Source organism: Sphaeramia orbicularis, chromosome 14, assembly GCF_902148855.1.
Source record: "Sphaeramia orbicularis chromosome 14, fSphaOr1.1, whole genome shotgun sequence".
Taxonomy (NCBI): domain Eukaryota; kingdom Metazoa; phylum Chordata; class Actinopteri; order Kurtiformes; family Apogonidae; genus Sphaeramia; species Sphaeramia orbicularis.
The window spans coordinates 10,293,225-10,313,628 of record NC_043970.1 but is presented as its reverse complement, the minus strand read 5'-3'; the positions used below and the strand labels follow the sequence as shown (position 1 = coordinate 10,313,628).

General features: G+C 36.6%; 1 protein-coding gene across 2 annotated transcripts in view; it reads right to left on the bottom strand.

Annotated features, from left to right (window-relative positions):
* The window catches only part of fstl4 (follistatin-like 4), a 450,022-nt gene that overhangs the window by 421,423 nt on the left and 8,195 nt on the right, over positions 1-20,404 (bottom strand). The gene's annotated exons all lie outside the window — the stretch shown is intronic.

Sequence of the window (20,404 nt, the reverse complement as noted above, 5' to 3'; positions counted from 1 at the left end):
ACCCTAGTCTTCCGCGTCACTGTCCGAAGCATTACCTAACATCTCAGGGGCTGACCTGTTTGCTATCTAATTGTCTTGGTACTTTTTGGGATGTGACATTTACGTCTAAGCCTCAGGGTTAATTAAGATTAAAGATTATATTGTGTTGAGAAATATGAGTGTAATGCACAGTATGTTCTGTAAAGAAAGCAAGCACTCTTGCTGAGCAGGAATATGACAATTTGGAGAAGGATATCACATATGTATGTATATATAACGCCTCCCCCTCCATTTTTTCTGGATCCACCACTGCTTTGGATGCATTTTTAGAGAAAATCAGGTATTTTCCTATGTTTAATTTATGATTACGTACATATTCATAAAAGCTCAGAGTAAATTCAGAGGTTATTATATCAAACTGATTGCATTTCATGTATTTATCACAATTTAATTGTATTTTAACTGTATTTTTTAATTGCATGTTGTATTTTGCACTTTATGACTCCATCTGTGAAAGTGCTCTATAAATAAAATTTACTTATTTATGTACATAACTGAGAAAACTGAAACAAAAGTGATTTTAGCAAAATATATCATTAACTGAACAGAAAAACAGGCAACTACAACCACCATCTAAATAAGACAAATCTGATGCCACTGAAAACTGGAGAAACTTAAGTTACCTGAATTATTTCTATATATTGATAAGATTAGTGGTGCAAAAGTTAATGCATATTTTAAATCAGTAAATGCTTTTGGACATTGTCCCTCTGGAAACTGGGTTTTGAGATTCTTTCAAATAGTAGAATAGACAAGCAGACAGGTAAGTGGGTCTGAAATGAGTCATTTGGTGTTCTCTGTACATTTTTTATATCATTGCTATATAGTGACTATCCTCAGCTAGTTCTCCATGAACCACCAGAACCTTCTTTGGAGACATTTTATGACTACCAGCTATGTTTTTGGAACAAAGGGCTATGTGTGAGCTGCTCATCTGATGCTGAAGTACATACCTGTGTGGAATAGATCCGAAGACTAGGAGTAAATTGACATGGTGTCATTGGCAATCTGTTTTGAGCTGAAACTTAAGGGGTACCGGTAATGAATTTTCATTGCTAGTTATTTCAAAAGATCATGTATAATACTAGTGGTTCCAACTTACATAACTTAAGCTATAGCCTGTTGTTAAGTACATGCAAGTACTAAGTCACTGCTCCATCAGTCAGGCATGGTCAGAGACATGTTGCCTCCTTCATGGGCTGTTCCAGCACCGGTAGAGATGCAGAGTCATTGATTTGTCCGAATTGCTAGGCTGCAATGGACTGGTCACCAACCCTGAGCAACAGACACCAGTCTAAGATGACACATTATCAACCAGTCGTAGGTCGTGTCTCTAAGACAATGGCAGAATACAAAGCTTACAGCTGCACAAACAACAAGCATAAACACACGCTTTAAACTCAGTCTCACTCACTGACTGCTGCTTGTTTACTTGCACTTGATCACCCAGAAACAAAGCGAGTACATCACTTTTGAGCGGCAATGGCTGCTCCCCATATGTTTCGCCGGGGTGCTGATAAGGGGGGGTAAACATGACAAGTTCATGGGGCCCAGCATTTGTGGGGGGGCCCATAGAGCAGTGGAGGGTGTCCAGTGGATACAGGCTAGAAGTTCTGAAAATTTCATGTAACGTTGTATAAGAGAGGCACAGAAGTCGGGAGTCAGACTTTGAAAATATTTTAAGTTTCAGTTTCATTTTCACACTAGCATAAGTGACGTTATGTATGGACCACACCCCCACATACGCCCCCCACCCCCTGCTCCGACAGATCGACAAGATACTGAATTTTATGAAAGGGTCCACAACGTTTACCTTTCATGGGGCCCACAATTTGTTTTGGTACCCCTGGGTTCTGCCCCCTGCCTGTAAATCACATAATAAAAAGGTCTCGTGTGATGCTTTTATGGCAATTTTTACTGAGTTTGTGCCTCCCTTACTTATAAATAATCCACAAAACACAATTAAGGTTGTAAGCATGACCAGTACAGGTACACTTTAAACAAACACGTCTTGGCTCATATGAAGTTCACGTTACTTAAAGTGGTTCAACATGTCCCCTTCAACCATCTTCAGCATCTGATATTGTACTGCATCACGGGAACAGATTGATGAAAACAGTACTTAACCTGATTTCCAGTTTAAATTGCTGTTTGGTGAAAGACCATAGCTTAATTTCAGTAGCCGACAGTTAAATCAGATAACGCTTTAGGTTCGGGTACAACATCTGCTGGCAGCCACATTTCAAAACCAATCACATGACAGGTGTTATCATTTACCATGTGTGCCCTTGATAGACATCAGCCTTATTCGTCATGAGCCGCTTTTTTCCAAGCTGTGGTAAAATATTCATTTTACCCATATGTTATATATTAAATAATCACAAAGCACATTTGATGAAGGTGTGGATAGGCACATCATGGAAAAGTAGCACACATATATGAGAGGTAAATTCACCTACTATCGCTAAAATATTGCTGAACAGAATGTGGCCTGATGTAAACTGTGGGACTCACATGGTTGACTTTAGTGGAAATCTAGTACAGTATCACAGTTAAAAATAAACACGGTGTTTATGCAAATGTTTTCAAAAGCTTAAGGTTACCTTGTCTTGTGGGTCATCATCTGTTACAGGACAAAAATTATAGAGAAAGAGAGTGTATGTCTTCTAAAAATCTTATATTTCACCTTTAGTCTGCCTACTTTTTGTCATTTGGCTTTTGGTGCAGCTGTTTTTCCCTGTAAATCATCATTTTCTAGGTTCTTTGAAATATATTAACCTTAATCTGTACAGGAATTTTGTAGAATTAAAATGTGCAGTACTCAATTAAATATACTTAAAGCATAAACGAAGAAACCGATGTAAGGTGAATTACAATTAGTTCTGACCTTGTATTGTATTGCATTTCTCACAAAGTCCAAAAGCATACTGTGTGCATGATGTGCTTACTTCTGAGTCACGCATCAACTCAAAACACAGCTCCTTTTCTGTGCTCGAAACACAAACACATCTGGCTTTGACCACTAGAGCGCCACCAAACTGCCAGACTGTGTCTAATGGTGATATGAATCAGCACTATCAGAGAGCATATGTTTTACAACACTGATGTTGACTAATGTTTACTGTGTCTTTTGAGGCAAGACTCAACATTTTTTTTTAAGATTTCAGATCAAACCAATACACTGCCTGTGTTCAAATGTGACTATGGCTGGCATAAGTGCACAGTAGGCCTGCACAATATCATGTAAAGCTGTGTGTGAGATGATGCTGTTCAATATTAAAATGATGGTATTGAACAGGTTACAGGTTAGTTATTCTGTCATGTGAAGAACTTGGGTAAAAAGAAGCTAAACTGTCACATTTCTTATGTTCTCATGAGACACTCTGCTTAAACTCCTTCAAATCCAAAATGCAGGACATGGTCTCAATATGTGGGGCATCGGACAAGGGGAATTTTGTGCAGTTACCCTATTAGTAGGACATCTGGTCATCCTACTTGTGATAAATAAACTAATCTCTCAGTCACCACCAAACTAACACAATTTAAGAAATCTTAGTCTGATTAACTTCAACAGGATATACAGGATGTCCATAAAGTCTCCTTACAATTTAACACAGTTATTACAAAGCAAATGAACAGACCAGTGTTTTTCAACCTTGGGGTCGGGACCACACGTGGCGTCTTCTAGAATTCAAATGGGGTTGCCTGAAATTTTTAGTAATTGATAAAAATAAAAATAAAAACTTAGTAATAAAAAAACATATGGTGATTTGACACAGACAATCCCAATACATAAAAGACATGACAAATTCTGAAGCTGAAACTGAAGCACTGTGATACTGTTTATATTTCAAATGTTCATTGCGGTCGGTTTAAGATGCTGCAGCTCTTTCATAATTCATAGTTTGAGTTACTATTTTTTCAGTATTAATTGTCAGCCTTGTAAATCCAAGACTAGACTGACTGTACATATCCTGACCAAGGAAAGTAAAATTCCCTCTTTGTGCAGTAATCTTCACCTGACTTTTCTACTTCTGTCTATAATAATATACATTATATAGACTAAATGTCATCTAAAATTAACATTTATTTGCAACATACTATAGCAAACTATTACATGATCAAAAACAAATTAATTTTAGCAAAAAAATGTCTCCGTTTTGAATGTCTGGGGTCGCCAGAAATTTGTGATGTTAAAATGGGGTCACAAGCCAAAAAAATTTGGGAACCACTGGAATAGACAAATCTGCATAAATTGTTACAAAACAAAAAGTAGATATCAAAGTTTTTTGCCTCATTTAATATACCTCTATATGGGCATAATTAGTTGCATGAGGTATAATAATAAACAACTCAAAATTAACAAATACACATCTGATAATAAAAAAAAAAAATAAAAAAAAATCTGTGACCATTGTATTCACCCTTCTTTTCAATAAGCATTTTAAAAATGTGGTCATACGTCAATAGTTATGTGACTGTATCGCTGCTGTCTTTGCCAGGTCTTCCTTTGAAAAGAGATCCCAAGTCTCAGTGGAACCAACCTGGTTAAATAAAGGTTAAATACATTAAAAGTTTAGCATGTGAAAGGTATATTACATTTTTTGACTTTTCACTGATAGTTAAGTCTCCTTTTTGACCCATTTTACCTTGTTAATCATTTTAGGCCACAGCCTCTCTTAATATACAAATATATATCTGAAAATGATTTATTCCTATGAGAAAGTGAATTTACATCGTTTGGAGTTGGAAAATATGCATAAAAATGATTATATAGTCAAAATTGGCACCAACTCTTGCCTAATAATTGTGCAAGTAATGTAAAGTGGGAGAATAAAATTTCAGGGCCATGTTAATATTTGAACGTTCAGCCAATAAACCCTCTTTCTTCAGGCTTCAGGCATTATCAGGACATGCTTCTAGCTTGCAGCTTCATCAAATCATACACTGTCATAAATATCAGTATTGACCAGAATGGAAAATGTGTCATGATTATATTCCATTGCCATATCCCACAGCTCTAATCCTGTCTAATTATGAAATGCATATATTGATTTATTGTGCGTGTTCATATCACAGTGGCGATGAAAGTACAATTTATCGGTCAGCACTACTAAAATGGTATGTAGAGGAGCCAAATTTAGACCTGGCATGTAAACGACGGCTGCATTAAAAACCCTTCAGCCCCTCTTCCTCTCCTCTCTGTAATGGCAGCAGAGGAAGGTCTCTAGCTGAGCTCTGAGACAAATTCAAGTGATCAGGCAGGGCTCTCCTTCCTGCTCCCTGTCCCAGCTCTGTGCTCCAGGAAGGTTTGCTGTCACAGTTACAAATGACACATGCAGTTCCAGTACGACAATCAGTCCCCACTCAGCATGCTTCCTCCCTCTAAGTTGCTGAGTATTTAAAAAGATTACAAACGAGGGTGGGAGGGACAGGAGAAATAACATCTGCGGAGCCTGAACACCAAATACTGAAACTGTAAGGCTTGTAGTTCACCACCCTCAAGTATAGTACATACTCCATTAAACAACACTGACTATTATGGTTTCCACTGTGTTTTGAAATAATTACATTATTACATGGTTAGAGTTAAGAAAAATGAAGCTGTTTTCACACATTTGGACTACATTTGCTCTGGCACAAATCAGACCCTTGGTTTGTAAATTTCCAGCACTTTACCCTTGTTCAGTTTCTTTTCATACAATTAAAGACTGTATGAAAATTAGGATGTGCCATATCGTTAGCCTCATGGCATAATTTCCAAAGTCATTTTTTTCTAGTTCATAGCCAATGATACAATTTTTTTTTTTTTTTTAACCTTTATTTAACCAGTAAAAATCCCACTGAGATTCAGAACCTCTTTTACAAGGGTGTCCTAATGAAGATAGGCAGCAGCAAATACAACACATAGTTTCCAAGATTACACAGTTAAAACACATATAACAGACACATTAAACCCTTTATTGGGCAAGTGACTATTTTTGGTAATTTCCACATACATTACAAGACACTGACAGCAACAGCTAAAGTGAGGACAGTGAGGCAACAACCTCAGGTCCAATGTGGTCTATAGGGTCCGTAAGGTGCATGAACAGTGAGTGTACCTGCTTTGTTAGGTACCATGAAGTAATGGTACTAATGTAAGGAATGATGTTCAAAGGGATAATGTCTATGTTGACAGGAGTCTGGATCAGCATTTATGTTTATATATATATATATATATATATATATATATATATATATATATATATATATATATATATATATATTTTTTTTTTTTTTTTTTTTTTTTACACTCATTGGTAAGGAACCAAATATGGTAACTTCACTGCCCTAAATTTTTGACATAAAAAAAACAAAAACAAAAAAAAAAAAAACATTTGAAACATTTCACAAAAGTTAAGTTATAATGTCTTGTTATGTCCTGCAATAACACACTATGGTTGACATTTTGAATTTCAGAGTATTTTAATGAGTGCCCTATAAAGGGTCAAGGATAAATACAAAAAAAAAAAAAAAAAAAAAAAACATTGTCAAGGAGATTAAGAAAAACAAGTACAAGTTAAGGAGTAGGCCTCAAGAACTCTCAGTTTGGACTTAAAAGCACTCAGAGAAATCCAGTCAGTTAGTTTCCAGTCTTTCTGCAGCTGATTCCACACATAAGGTACAGTGTAAACAACAGCCCTTTGACCCAGTTCTGTATGGAGATATGGAACAGAAAGCAACACATGAGCATTTGTGCAGAAAGGATGAATATCAAAATTTCTCTTCACAATAATGTACAAATGTAGAAAGGTAAGAGGCAAAGTATTGCCTTATATATAAACAGTTTTCAGCAGTGTTTAGGAGAAGAAAGTTATGCAGATATCACAATTTGGCCAAAAACATGACCTAGGTAATTATGCTATGGGGCTAATGATATCTGAGAACATTCACTCTTCTATGTATCTGGACTGGAAGGGCAAGAAAATAAATACTGGAACTGGAGGTCTGGTGTTCTGAACTAGTGCGCACTTCTTGAGAAACCATTTGAAGCCTCTACAACTATTACTACTAGATGTGGCTCCAGTTTATGTACTCTGGTTCATCCCCAGTATGAAACACACAATAAACAGCTACAGCAGCCATGGGGCTCAAACATGTGGAGTACAGCTGGTTTAACACACCACTAAACGTTAGAACTATAGCAAGACCAGTCAGCCACAGACCACTAACTTGTGGATCGAGTATTCATGATGTCGTCCAGTAAGGTCTGAACTGCTCTTTTAACCCTGTAAAGCCTGAACCATTAAATCATTGACAGAAAATTCCAATTCTTTGAAACTGGAGCCTTATTTGGTCCTTCTGAACAACCACTTTTTTTTTTTTTTTTTTCAAATATCAAATGTATGAGTTTCAATTTTGTATCATATTTGATACATTGGGACTCAGTGTTCAAATATTATTATTTTTGAACAAACAAAAACATAATATAAAACAAACATGTCTAACAAATTGGTAATTCCTTTTCAAAATTGGTAAAGTTCTGCCTCCTTCCTCATTAATGACAATCTTGTAATGTCACTGGAAAGGCCTCTGGTGAATGAATTTCTCCCCCCTGGTGGATTAACCATGTATTGCATGTATCTAAATGTATACATCAAATTTTTCAAGGAAAAACATATCACACTGGTCATGTAGAGGGCTTCAAAACCCATGTATCAAATATGATACGCTTGGCATTATAGGGTTAATGTTATTTAATTAATTTTAAGGTTAATTAATTTGTGTGGAGCAACAATTTAATAAAGGACTTCCAGATAACTTATTAGAGGTTCCAAAAGAAAATAAAAGAGACTTGAATGCTTTGTGGAGCCACCTGTCAGCAGCATTATACTTTAAGACACTTCCACATTGGTTTCATTTTGGAGCTGAGGTTTCTGCCCCTTGGTCTTGGCATCGACATTGACTTACTGTGCCTGAACTAACCACACCAAGGGGAAAATGAATTATAGTTTGATTCATGTGATCTCTGCAGCAGCCAAAGACCATAACAAGACTAGACGTGAAATCAGTGACAGTGACAGAAATAAAAAAAAACAAAAAAACATTACAACTTTTACAAAGCACAATAAAGCTGACAAAATTCAATGCACATACAAAAACAAAACAGAACGGCTAATAGCAGCACTGTTTTAGTGGTAGAAGAATTTATGTTTTAATATTTGCTCTGTGGTAGGTTGGGGAGGGTTAACGGCTCATATTTCCAAGAATAATATAACCTGGCACTATATGGGACCTTTTAATAAAAACTGGTCTTGTAAATCATATTTGATGACTGTCAGTCAGTTCCCACCTCCATAAATAAAGACTTTCTATATAAAACATGAAAAATTCTCAATATGAAAAGTAAATCTTACAAAATAAAAGAGACATCAAACCAAGAATAAACTGAAAAATAAGGAATGAAAATGGAAAAAGAATAAGAAGAAAGAAAGTGTCCAAACACTCAGGAACAATCTAAGTTTAATTAATAAAATAATCCTGTCAAAGCAATGACTTTATATTTTATCAATTTGGATAACACGCTATGCCTAAAAAAAAAAAAAAAAAAAAAAGCACATAATAATTCAGCTGTCAATCACTTTGTAAGTGTAGTTGTTTTCCCCAAATGGTGCGTGCCCCATTTAGGAACAGACCTTTCTACGTGCTGTTACTCCGAGTGCTGCTTTAAACTCATGTTGGGTGAGATCTCTGCCGTCACACAGTGTCTCCCGGCCTATCTGCACTCACATTTCAAACAACACCTTCCTCAGACACATGTCTATGTAGCATGAAATAGAGCCACCAAGGGGATCGCCTTTGCCCGAAATGTTTTCGTGACGCCTGGATGCGGCTGTGAGTCGCTCTTCTATATTTCATTCTTATTCCTGTGTGGTTGGAGAAGATACAGACGAGAGCAGGGGAGTCAATCTGTCTGTCAGCCATGTATCAGGATCACACGCTCTAACCCTAGTTATCTTCCAGACACTCAAGGTGAGCAGGATATACGCATTCTTTCAGGTTTCTTCTCTTTTTTTCCCCTCTCTTCTTTTATTTATTTTTTTATGACAAGGAATGTGATAAATCTCAGGCTGCTGTGGAGTGGTGTTACCGGCGAGGATTTATACAGCACGCTAGCCCAGTAAGATAAGGTTATGAAGTGTCATTCACTGTAACGTAAAAGGCTCAAAAGCACTGCCCCTTTGAAATGAGACAGGGGTGTGTGGGGAGGCGGGAGTTGGACTGACAGCACACCGGTTACATGCTGACAGCTCGTATCAACCTCAGATCCAGGCATAGAAAATGAATTGACTTTGGCAGGTAAGACAGAGCTGATTAAGAGAGAAAAAGATCTAATATAATAACAATAAGTAATAAAAACACGAGTTTATCAAGTTTCAAGGATCTAAAAAGGATCTTTTGTAACGTATGGCAACTAGAACAACCTCTGTTAAGAAATTCCTTTCACCAAATTTTATGAAAATCACCTCAGACCAACAGACGGGCACTACTGATCAACCAAAACTGATGACTGACAGGCACATTTACAAATCTCAGTAAAAGTAAGATTTATAATCAGTTTGCTTTTATAAAATTCACCTAATTAACCCTGTTCACCCTGAAGTTGCAATATTGCGACAAGCAACATAACTGAATGAAACAGAGAGCTTTTTGAAATCTTCGTATCAACACTGAATATTTTTTGAAAAAAAAAAACAACAACAAAAAAACTCTGGCACCTAAAGGGTTCATATCAAATGGGCAAGAACAATAAAGTCCCTGGAAATAGTTTGATTGAATATATTAAAGTAGGGTTTGTTGCCCTTAACCCTATAACGCCAAACGTGTCATACTTGATACATGAGGTTTGAGGCCCTCTACATGATCAGTGTGATATTTTTTTTTTCTTGAAAAACCTGATGTATACAATTAGATACATGCAGTATACTGATAATCCACCGGGGGGAGGAATTCATTCACCAGAGGCCTTTCCAGTGACACTACAAGATAGTTATTAATGAGGAAGGAGGCAGAACTTTGCCAATTCTGAAAAGGAATTACCAATTTGTTAGACATGTTTGTATTATATTATGTTTTTGTTTGTTCAAAAATAATAACATTTCACCACTGAGACCTAGTGTATCAAATATGATACAAAATTTAACTCATACATGGAAATTTATATTTGAAAAAAAATTGTTTTGGGTTGTTCAGAAGGACCAATAAAGGCTCCAGTTTCGAAGAACTGGAATTTTCTGTCAATGATTAAATGGTTCAGGCTTTACAGGGTTAAAGTTGGAATATTTTTTTATTCCCAATTATTATTCCTATTCCTCTTATTATTCCTATTTATACACATCAGTAATCACCTTTGACCTGGTAATGATTAAATACTAGTCCCAGTTACACTTTATCTATCAAGACTACATCACATTGTCACAATCATTTAATGAGAAGAGGTAAATCATTTCATTCCAACTGTATGGGCAACAGTGTACATATACACAGTCTGTTTATGACCTCTAAGATATCATAGTTTTAAAAAAATAATAGACACAAACACTAAGCAACAAGCAAGAAAATGTTTTTGCTGTTGAAATCCCACCTACAAATCTCAATCAAGTGCACGCTCACACTCACAGACAGACAGAATGTACCACACAGATTGAAGGCTAAAAGCAGTAAACTGCGCTCTATTTGCAGGATGTAATTCTCTGACTCTCTCTCCCCATATTTCCCGTTTCTCTTCACTTCAACCAGCCAATAAAGGCATGAAAAATCCCCAATACTTGCCATCAGACAACACTTTGAATGGGGAACTGAAGCTGTTATATTTCTTTGATCAAAACCACCATTTTACCACACAGAACACAGGAGTTTCTGGTCTACTGGTCTACTGCTGACTTGATTGATTGGTTTGTTAGTCGGAGTTATTGTGTGAATTTGCTGTTCTAAGATATTTAGCTACAGTCCAAACTACACACACACAAAAAAAAAAAAAAAACTGATAAAAAAAAAAACACACAAAAAACCAGCTGATTGGGGTAAGGAACACCCTCAACTCCTGTATCCTGTGAGGTCCAGTCAAAGGGTCTGGTTGATGGCTTTGTAGAAGGGTTGGATTTCTGGTGTCTTCTGCTCCCCTTGTACTCATCTGAACTTGAGATACACTGTTCCAAACTATCATTATTTTATTGACATGTAAGGAAACAGGATATTGTGCTCTGTGTGAGGCATTAATCCATTCTTAGGGTTACAACCACAAAAGGATTGTGTGGCTTTTGTAGGTGCAAATGATTAAAAAATGCTGTCTGTAATTCACAAACCATCACATACCAAATGGTAGAATCTACTGTGTTGTTTGGATGGATTCAGATTACGAAAAAAAAATCTCCCCTTTTCTATGCAAATAAATCTTGTTGAAAAAAAAACATCTAATTCAAAAAAAGGCCTGCCTGAATCACATTAATTGGAGCCTATTTTGAATGACATTGCAGTACTTTATGTTATAATACTATACTAATACTGTAGAAGCATGAACCTTGGTTTGATTATGTAGAGCCCTGAGTGTGTGTGTACTTGTGTCTGCTCATTTAAAACATGTAATCTGAAAGTATTTGCTGTTTTCATATGGATCAATCTGCAGCTGAAATGGAAAGAAACATCTGAAACACTACAAACCAATGCAAAACAAGGGCACAATGCACTCATGCAAAAGCGCTACAGGAGTGTTTGTACCAGCATATTATTAGCCCAAACCCCTTTGTTACTTAATGCAAAAAGACTAGACAAATTGCGGTTGCAAATTGAGCACACTTCCCTATGCAATTAATGGACACTGTTATCCATCCTTTGTAGATCCAGCTCTTGGTTTCTGTTTTTTCTGAATATAGCTGCCCATGTTTTTCCTTCAGAACAGATCAATATATACTAAATAAACTCCTTTACCAGTGGTTTTCAGAGCTGCGGCTAATAAATCGAAATAATTGGATTTCCACAAGGACAAAGATGTTTTCGTTCTGATCATACTGTCAACAGAGAACACCCATTATACACTGTACAGCAGGGCTGGACATGTTTTTTATCCATTTCCTCAAAATCATCAACCATCAAGATGTTTCACTGAAGACATCATCAATGTGGAAATTTGGTAGACAGCACTCAACTGCTTTGAAGAAAGCCTCAGTTTATCACCAGAATGGGCTCTCTGACTGCAAGGTGAAGTGGTGAAAGTCTGCTAAATATAACATACACTTTAACTGATATTTTCTTATTTAGGTGGCCCATTTTAGCGCAGCTAAAATAGTATTTTTCTGCTTTCCTGCATTGCTTAGCTTCAGTGTTGGTAGTATACCTGTGTGAGTGATTTACAGCAGGTAATGGACTGACTGGATGAATACCTCATGCAATCTCACTGCAAAATGTATTTATTTACTTTAAGGAGAAGAAAAGTTGAAACCTTTAGCCCCTGACGTGTCTGTGATGAGCATTCTGAATGTATGATTTATTTAAAATATTCCTAAAAATTCAACCATTTGCCCAATAGGAAAAACGTTAAAACCTGCTGAGAGAGTAGATCTTGTGCTTTCCATAGACATTTGAGCATGCTCAGTGTACCCCCCACCACCTGGGTCATAGGGGGAAAAACACAGAGCAATGAATGACCCCAACTCGCTATAAAAATAGATGGTTTGGGCTTTTCTTTCAACCATTTTCCTTGTTGTTTTTTTGTTTTTATCGTTGTTTGCAGTGTTGTCAAGATTTTCATTTATTTATTTATTTATTTACTTACTTACTTACTTACTTACTTACTTACTTACTATGTTTTTACGAAGTTTTGACCATTTAACTGCTTTTTGGAGTTCAACCTGGTGCCAAAAAGCAACTGAACTGATTTAGAAAAAAAGAGCCCCAAAACATGAACTACTGGGCCAAAATTCAAGTACTTGTTGTTCAGTATGTTCCAGTTCACAGTTCATGTTAAACATCTGAAATCTCTTAATGATGAACATTCTGAGTGCCTTATTTATTAACAACCTATAATTCCACCCTGTTTTGACACCTAAAACACTCAGTAAAACAAAATGACTGAAGAAAAGGAACCCAAGCAAATACTCACAGCAGCTTTTATGTCACTTTTACAGCCACAAATTCCAAGCAGTCCATTTCAATGAAATAATAGAAAACAACATTTTTGGCAATTAAAAATGTCGCAATAAAAAGTATAATCCATAGGGATGCAGGGGCACACATATAACTGAGAAACAGCAAACAGCAGAGCAAATAATGAGTGTATTATTAAGAGCATCATTAAAGCAAATTAAAACAAACAAAAAAAAGACATATGGTAGCGCTGATAGAAAAAGTTAATGCATTAATTTTGCTGAGAAACAGCTGCACATGTTGGCTTTTCAGATTGTGCAGAAATATACACAGAAAGACCCAGTGAGACCTCCAAAAAGACATAATGCAGGTTGCAGTGCCTTAGAAGGACCAGATTTCCTTATCATCCGGGCTTCCTCAGAATTAATTATTGTCTGACACTCTCTCTTTGCTACTTCTATAGAAGAGACAGAGCTCCAGGCTGTTAGCTAGTAATAAGACCCCTTCTCTAGACTGGAGACAACGAGGGGAAGAGTAAGAGGCGCCTTCCTCTGGTGTCATACTCTATTCTTGTCCTCATTCCCCTTCTTACTCAACACTGATATTGACTTCTGGGCTCTTTCTCTGACAAGTTTCTGTGACCAGATCCGCAGCCCTTGGGTGTTAAAAAGCCCACATCTTTGCTTGTCAGATGTGGCTACGAGACACACATACACACACAAACAATGAGTGTCTGTTAAATCTAGAAAAATCCCCCGCAGCCTGTATGACACAGCTGTAAAAGTAAAAGGGGTATCAGGAGGATCTGCAGCGCAGCGGTCTGCCTGGATAGCTAAGATACCTGCTCCTGCTAATTATACGACGGATGCAAAGGCAAGGGGGAAAAAACAACACCGAAATTTGTGACAGAAAGACAAACATCTTTACTGAATTCTCTTTTGGGTGGTTCCATGTGTTGGGTGGTTCCAAAATAGTGTCTTATGCAATCACTGACTTAAGAAGAGTCTGTAAGTGGACATGTATTGTTGTTAGCTGCTGCATCCACGGCTGGAGCAGCAGGAAATCAATCTGCGAGATGAGATAAGAGTCATGTGAATATTACATTGTAAAGTGTCTACGTATCTCATATGTGACTGTCAAATACACTGTCTCCTTATTGTAGAATCAGATGCTATGAATAAATCGGATTCTGATGTAACTGCGCATTCAAAAAAACAAAAAACAAAAAACTGTACAGGACAGAATAAAATGCAATATCTTGAATTATTTCTATATATAGCATCAGTTTCACAGTTAATTCACAGGGGTTTCCGGCTTTTGACTGCTGCCTAGAAGGAGCTTTCAATGCCATGGATTCAATTAATCACATGCACATATTTGGATATGAATTCATGATATCAGGATTTAAAGAAGTATGCAGGTTATACATTTGGTGAGAGCTTAAGTCTAAGATTTAAGGATATAGCCTTGTTATGCTACTGCAACCGAGGGGAAATACCCACAGCTTATACATATGCTAATCCAACACACAGGTTAAATGTATGAAACTATACACTGATGTTTGTGATATCATTTAATCCTTAACTGTCTGTCAACACAAGTAGAGGCTGCAGCTACAAAATCATCTCTGCCAAAGCAGTCTAGGTCTATTTACAGACATTTGAATTATGACTGAAGCTAAAACTCAGGAGATGGTTTACTTGAAAGCAGTAATCAGCAGCTCATCAACCCCTTACACTCTGCAAGGACACATCAAATAGAAGTGAAAAGGGATTAAAACAGTATCAGTGCACTTAATTTGATCAACTCTGACCTGATTGAGTCAATTTGGAGAGCATTTAATGGTCCACATTTTAGAACTTAATTACTCACTACACTTTTCTGGCTTACAGCTGTCTGAAATGAATGAACTACACTACAACCGGTCAAGTAATAGACACAAATATGGAGCAGGAAAAAGCAGATTAATCAGATAATATCAACCCATGAAAAACAGCACTGTAGAAAATGACCAATTTTGTGGTTTTGCCATGGACAAAGTCTATTAAAATGAATTATGTTTGACTAAACGGTAGGGGTGTGTATCGGCAAGAATCTGGCAATACGATACAAATCACAATACTAGGATCACGATACCATATCTCATGATATATCATGATACTGTTAAAAAGGCAATCTTTTGTTACTTTTGAAAAAAGATTATTTCCTGGAAGAATTGAATTACACCTGAAATATGCACAAATACTAAACAGATTTTTATTTGATCACAACAGGATCTGATACTATATCAAAAAATGTTCCTATGTTAAAACTTAAATTTTGTTTTACAGATATTATAGATTATCCTGCACAAATGTTCATATTCTATAAATTCATAACTAACATCATAATATTGTTTTTGTCCCAACAAGGCCTCTCAGACTGTCAAAAGTACTTTTTAGGATGCTTCAAGTAGCCATTGTTTAATCAAACAGTGTTAAATAATAATAAATAAGATATAAACAATAAAGAAAAACAAAAATGACTTCCGCCATATCTGCATTTGCATAAATATCTAAAAATATCGATACAGTACTTTTAATATCGATACAGTATTGTAAAATGAAATATCGTGATATATTGCAGAACCGATATTTTCTAATACCCCTACTGTATGGGATGTCATTTTGTGTGGAGTTAGCTAGTCGCTATCAAAACAAACTAAGTTCATTCTGTCAGTGCCTGTGGTCCCTGAATTTGCACTAAACACTACATACTTGCTTTTGAGGTGTAAAGCAATGAGTATTTATGACTTAATTTTGACAAAACACACCAATGGTAGTTACAATACCCAAAAATAGATCAATACTTGAGTTATTCCATCTTGATGCTTACATAGAGTTAACAGTTTGGGATCCTTCACGTGTCCCTCATAGAGACTCAGCAAAACCTCATTTTCTTTTCTTTTCTTTTCTTTTTTTTTCTAACTGGGGAACTGAAGCTGATATACTGCTGTCTGAGGAACCACCAGGGTTTTTAGAGTTACACATATATACAGTACTATGCAAAAGCTATAGGCTGCCAATATTTTGTTGATGTATTAGCAAGGTTATGATGACCATACATAAGCATTTCTCAATCTCTATTAAAAAGATGCAACTGGAATCTACAAGAAACATTTAAAAAGCATTAAAGACTAGGTAAGGCAGATTGATTTGTATAGCGCGATTCATACACAGGGCAATTCACAGTGCTTTACAAAAATGGAAAAGAAACTAAAGAGATTAAAAAGAAACATTTCAGCCCAATTTATAAATATTAAAAAAGCTGCATTGCATCATCTACACAGAGAAAAAGTATAAAGCCCAAGTCTAAAAAAAAAAAAATCCCACAATGGAATAAGTAACTGTTATAATAAACCACAAGATTACTTACGAGAGATTCAAGACAGTCCAACTCACAGTTCAACATGTATTAAATGCAAATGGACATCAAAGTAAATACTGACTTGTGCATATAGAAGACATTCAGTTCTGCTTTTCTGTATTTTATTCCTGAGTACATGTTTTTTTTTTTTTTCTTATTGTACTTTCATACCATTATAAGGGAGAAAAACCTAAATGTTTTACCTGACAGATTTATCTATAACTCTGGAGAGAAAAGACACTATATCAACCTAAAAATGTCTGCTCAGTACAAGAAGGTGGCGCAAGACTTTTGCGTAGGACTGTATGTTTATTTATATACACTGTTGGCCATAAAGTTGGAATAATTTCAATTTCAGACACATTCCTCTTTTTAGTCCTATTTCTGCACATCAGTAAACACATTTAATCAATGCAATGATAACATGAGTCCCAGTTACACTTACTCTATTAAGAATAAATCACATTGTCACAATCATTTCATGAGAAGATGCAAAAAATATTTTATTCCAACTTAATGTCTGTGTAAATTTTCAATGGCCAGGTCATCATTCTTTTTGATAGTTCCTCTTACATTCATCTGGAATAGTTTTATCTTATAATACAACTGGGGAGTCATGTGTTATTTACTAAAGTGAATCTGTGAGTGCTACAGATTTCTGTAGCACTCACTTCTGTCTATTCATTACAAGAAGGTGGCCCAAAAGCAAAACCAGTCCAGTTGAACCAAGAAGAACTACCAAGAACTCCAACTTAATGGGCAACAGTGTATATATAAAAGCCTATGTCTATTACTGCTGTCAGTTTGGATCTGAACTTATGCACCAAAGTCACACAGTAACACAAGTGGGCTGGAAAATCCAGAATTGCTGTCATTGTTGAGTGAGTCAAGAGCACTTCAGGGCTTTGGTCCTCAGTTGGAAAGAGGGACTGTATACGCTGGGCAGATAAAGTGGGGAAAATATTCTAAATATAACACACACTTGAAATGGCTTATTTTTGGTGACCTTTTTTGATGGAAGAGCTATACAAACCCCTCAAACTACCCCTTTTAGAGTCTCACATAGTAAGTGTAATTCCCCATCATGAGGATGTCCCTGAACTAGTCCTGTCACAAAAATCCACACCTGCCCACTCAGACCCTCCACACCTCCTCCACAGCTCTTGTTGACTTTGTAGCACTTTTCAGACTCATGCTGTGTGCAGAGATGGACTCAGAATGGAGCTGAGGTTACTCTTCAAATCCTCCATGTAAAACAGGCTCTGTTTCACTGTTCACAACCCGACTTGATCTGTCTAGCTAAGCCAATTTCTTTTAGTGATAGATCAATTTGTTTCTGAATTGATTTTAAAATTCTTTTATTTGTTTTTAAATACCTTAACGCCCTTGCCCTGCAGTATCTGTCTGACCTGCTCCAGCCGTACACCCCTTCACGCTTTCTCAGATTGGCAGTCTCACATTGTTAGTCATGCCTAAGACAAAGAGGAAGCTGAAATGTGACAGGGCTTTTTTAGTCGCTGCCTCCAAACTGTGACATGAACTACCTTTGCACATCAGGCACTCAATATCTGTTTTTAAATCCTCTCTTAAAACACATTTTTTCTCTTTAGCTTTTAACCCAGTGGGAGAGGTTGGCTTTTATTACCCCACCCCCCAAAGGGGAGGCAAGGGGTATTGATTTTTGGTTCGGTTTGTTTCTTTGTTAACACTTCTGCAGGAAAACTGTCATTTGAATTCATACCAAATTGAGTTTATAGATTGCCGGTGACCTAGAATAGATGTGATTACATTTTGGGAAAAGTAGGTCAAAGTTCAGATTTTTCTGAATTTTTAAAATCTTTTTTTTTTTTCTTTCACTTACTTATAAAGGCCAAAATGATTCTGTCTATGTCAATGCTGACATCAACACATGCATAGACATGATGACATCAGCTGGATCAGTGCCAAAATAAACTACAATGCCTGTGAGGGGCACAGTTTGTTGTGCCTGGGACCACTTGTTGTTGATTGTTACCTCTGCCAAGGAGGTTATGTTTTTGTCGGCGTTGGTTTGTCTATTTGTCTGTCTGTCTGTCTGCAAGATAACTCAAAAAAGTTATGGATGGATTTAGATGAAAATTTCAGGAAATTTGTCAAATTTGATCATTTGTTCCTTGTGCCAGTATCAATAGTTCCTGAAATTTTCATCCAAATCCGGGGCACTGATCTGCCTTGGCGGAGGTCTGCGCTCTCCAAGTGCTTTTCTAGTTCTTATTAATTATTTTATGTGTTGTGTTTTTTTTATGTCTGGGTACAGCACTTTGGCCAACTGTGTTGCTTTTAAAGTTCTTTCTTATTTAAGTTGAGTTGAGTCAAGTCGAGTAGCATTAGAACTTTATAATGTTTCCTTGTATTTTATTATACATGAACTAATGGTGCATACGTTTTTAGCCCTGTTTCAGAAACCTACTCTGACCAGAAATGATCAGAGTCTAACTGACATGATGAATATTTTAACAGCAGTAATAGACCTGGGTTTGACTAAAGTGGATGAAGTAAACGTTTTACCCAAAAATGATTTGACAAACTGACTCAAAGGAGACACAATTTGGAGCCTGTGGAATAATAACTAAAAGGGACAGGCAGATCGCTGACTAAACTCACTGCAGAAAACAATTATATGAGGAGGTGTCCTTTCTGTAACCCCCCTCATACGCATTTCTCTCCTGGCTGTCTCTTTCGTCAGTTTCCTCCGTTCAGTCAGAGCAGGCAGTGAGCAGTATTTGCTCAGAGCTGTGCTGCCGATGCTCTGAGCTCAGCTGCCGTGTTGATACAGGATGCAGCAGTAAAGGTCATTTTGAGAAGTTCAACATTAGTGATCAGAATTTCAAGTGAATTGTGTCGGCCACATTTGGTGTCCCTGCGCTCTAGCGGGAGTTCAGGGGGGCTTATCAGGTGAACAGAGCGGCATGGTGATGCATCTCAGGGATAGAAAAAGGACAGAATCAAATGCTGAAAGCCATAATTCCCTCTTACTTTCAATGTCATTTACATTTATCATAGGCTTAATGTTAAACAGTTATGTTTCGTGGATATCAGTGTGTGTTTGAATGTATTACTCATTATGGAGACATAACTCCAATATATACAGTCACTTTATAGGATTCAGCTTCTTTTTTTTTTATAAAATCATCACTGTAATTTGAGGATTAATTCACACCAACCTGAACCTTTTCTGAAATTAAAAAAAAAGCTTTTATCATCCTTGTTAAAGCTCTCGAGTAATGACTAATAATGAGATGATGATTTATTTTTAGATGGTTTTAGTCAATACATAATACACCCAAGTTCATTCTTCTTTTTTGCCATGTTTGACCAAACTATTGGTTTGGTTAGGTTTAGGAAAAATGTTAGGGTTTATTTTACTACAAAAGCAAATCACAAAGAAGAAATGACTGACTGACTCATAATGTGTTTCATAATATTTAAGCCAAAATGCAATGTTTTCCAAACCCAAACCAAAGTACTTCTTTTGCTTAAACCTAAACACCAGTGAGACTCTGGATACTCTGGTCTCAGGTGGCAAAGTCTTTGATTTTGTTTATCTGACATCCACTCGGACCACCTCCTCTCCCACTGTTCCTCTGATTTACTGATCCACTGAGGGGATGCTGTTGGGAGACTTCAATAACTCCTCAGTGTGTTCAATAAAGGTCCACTCCCATTGATCCAAAGTGATTATTGAAGACAGTTACATTGCAAATTAAATGAAAATGATTTTGTGGCTTTCATTAATTTCATTAGTCCGTTATTTATGGAAACAGAACAACAGAAACAACAGCGAGCCATCAATGAC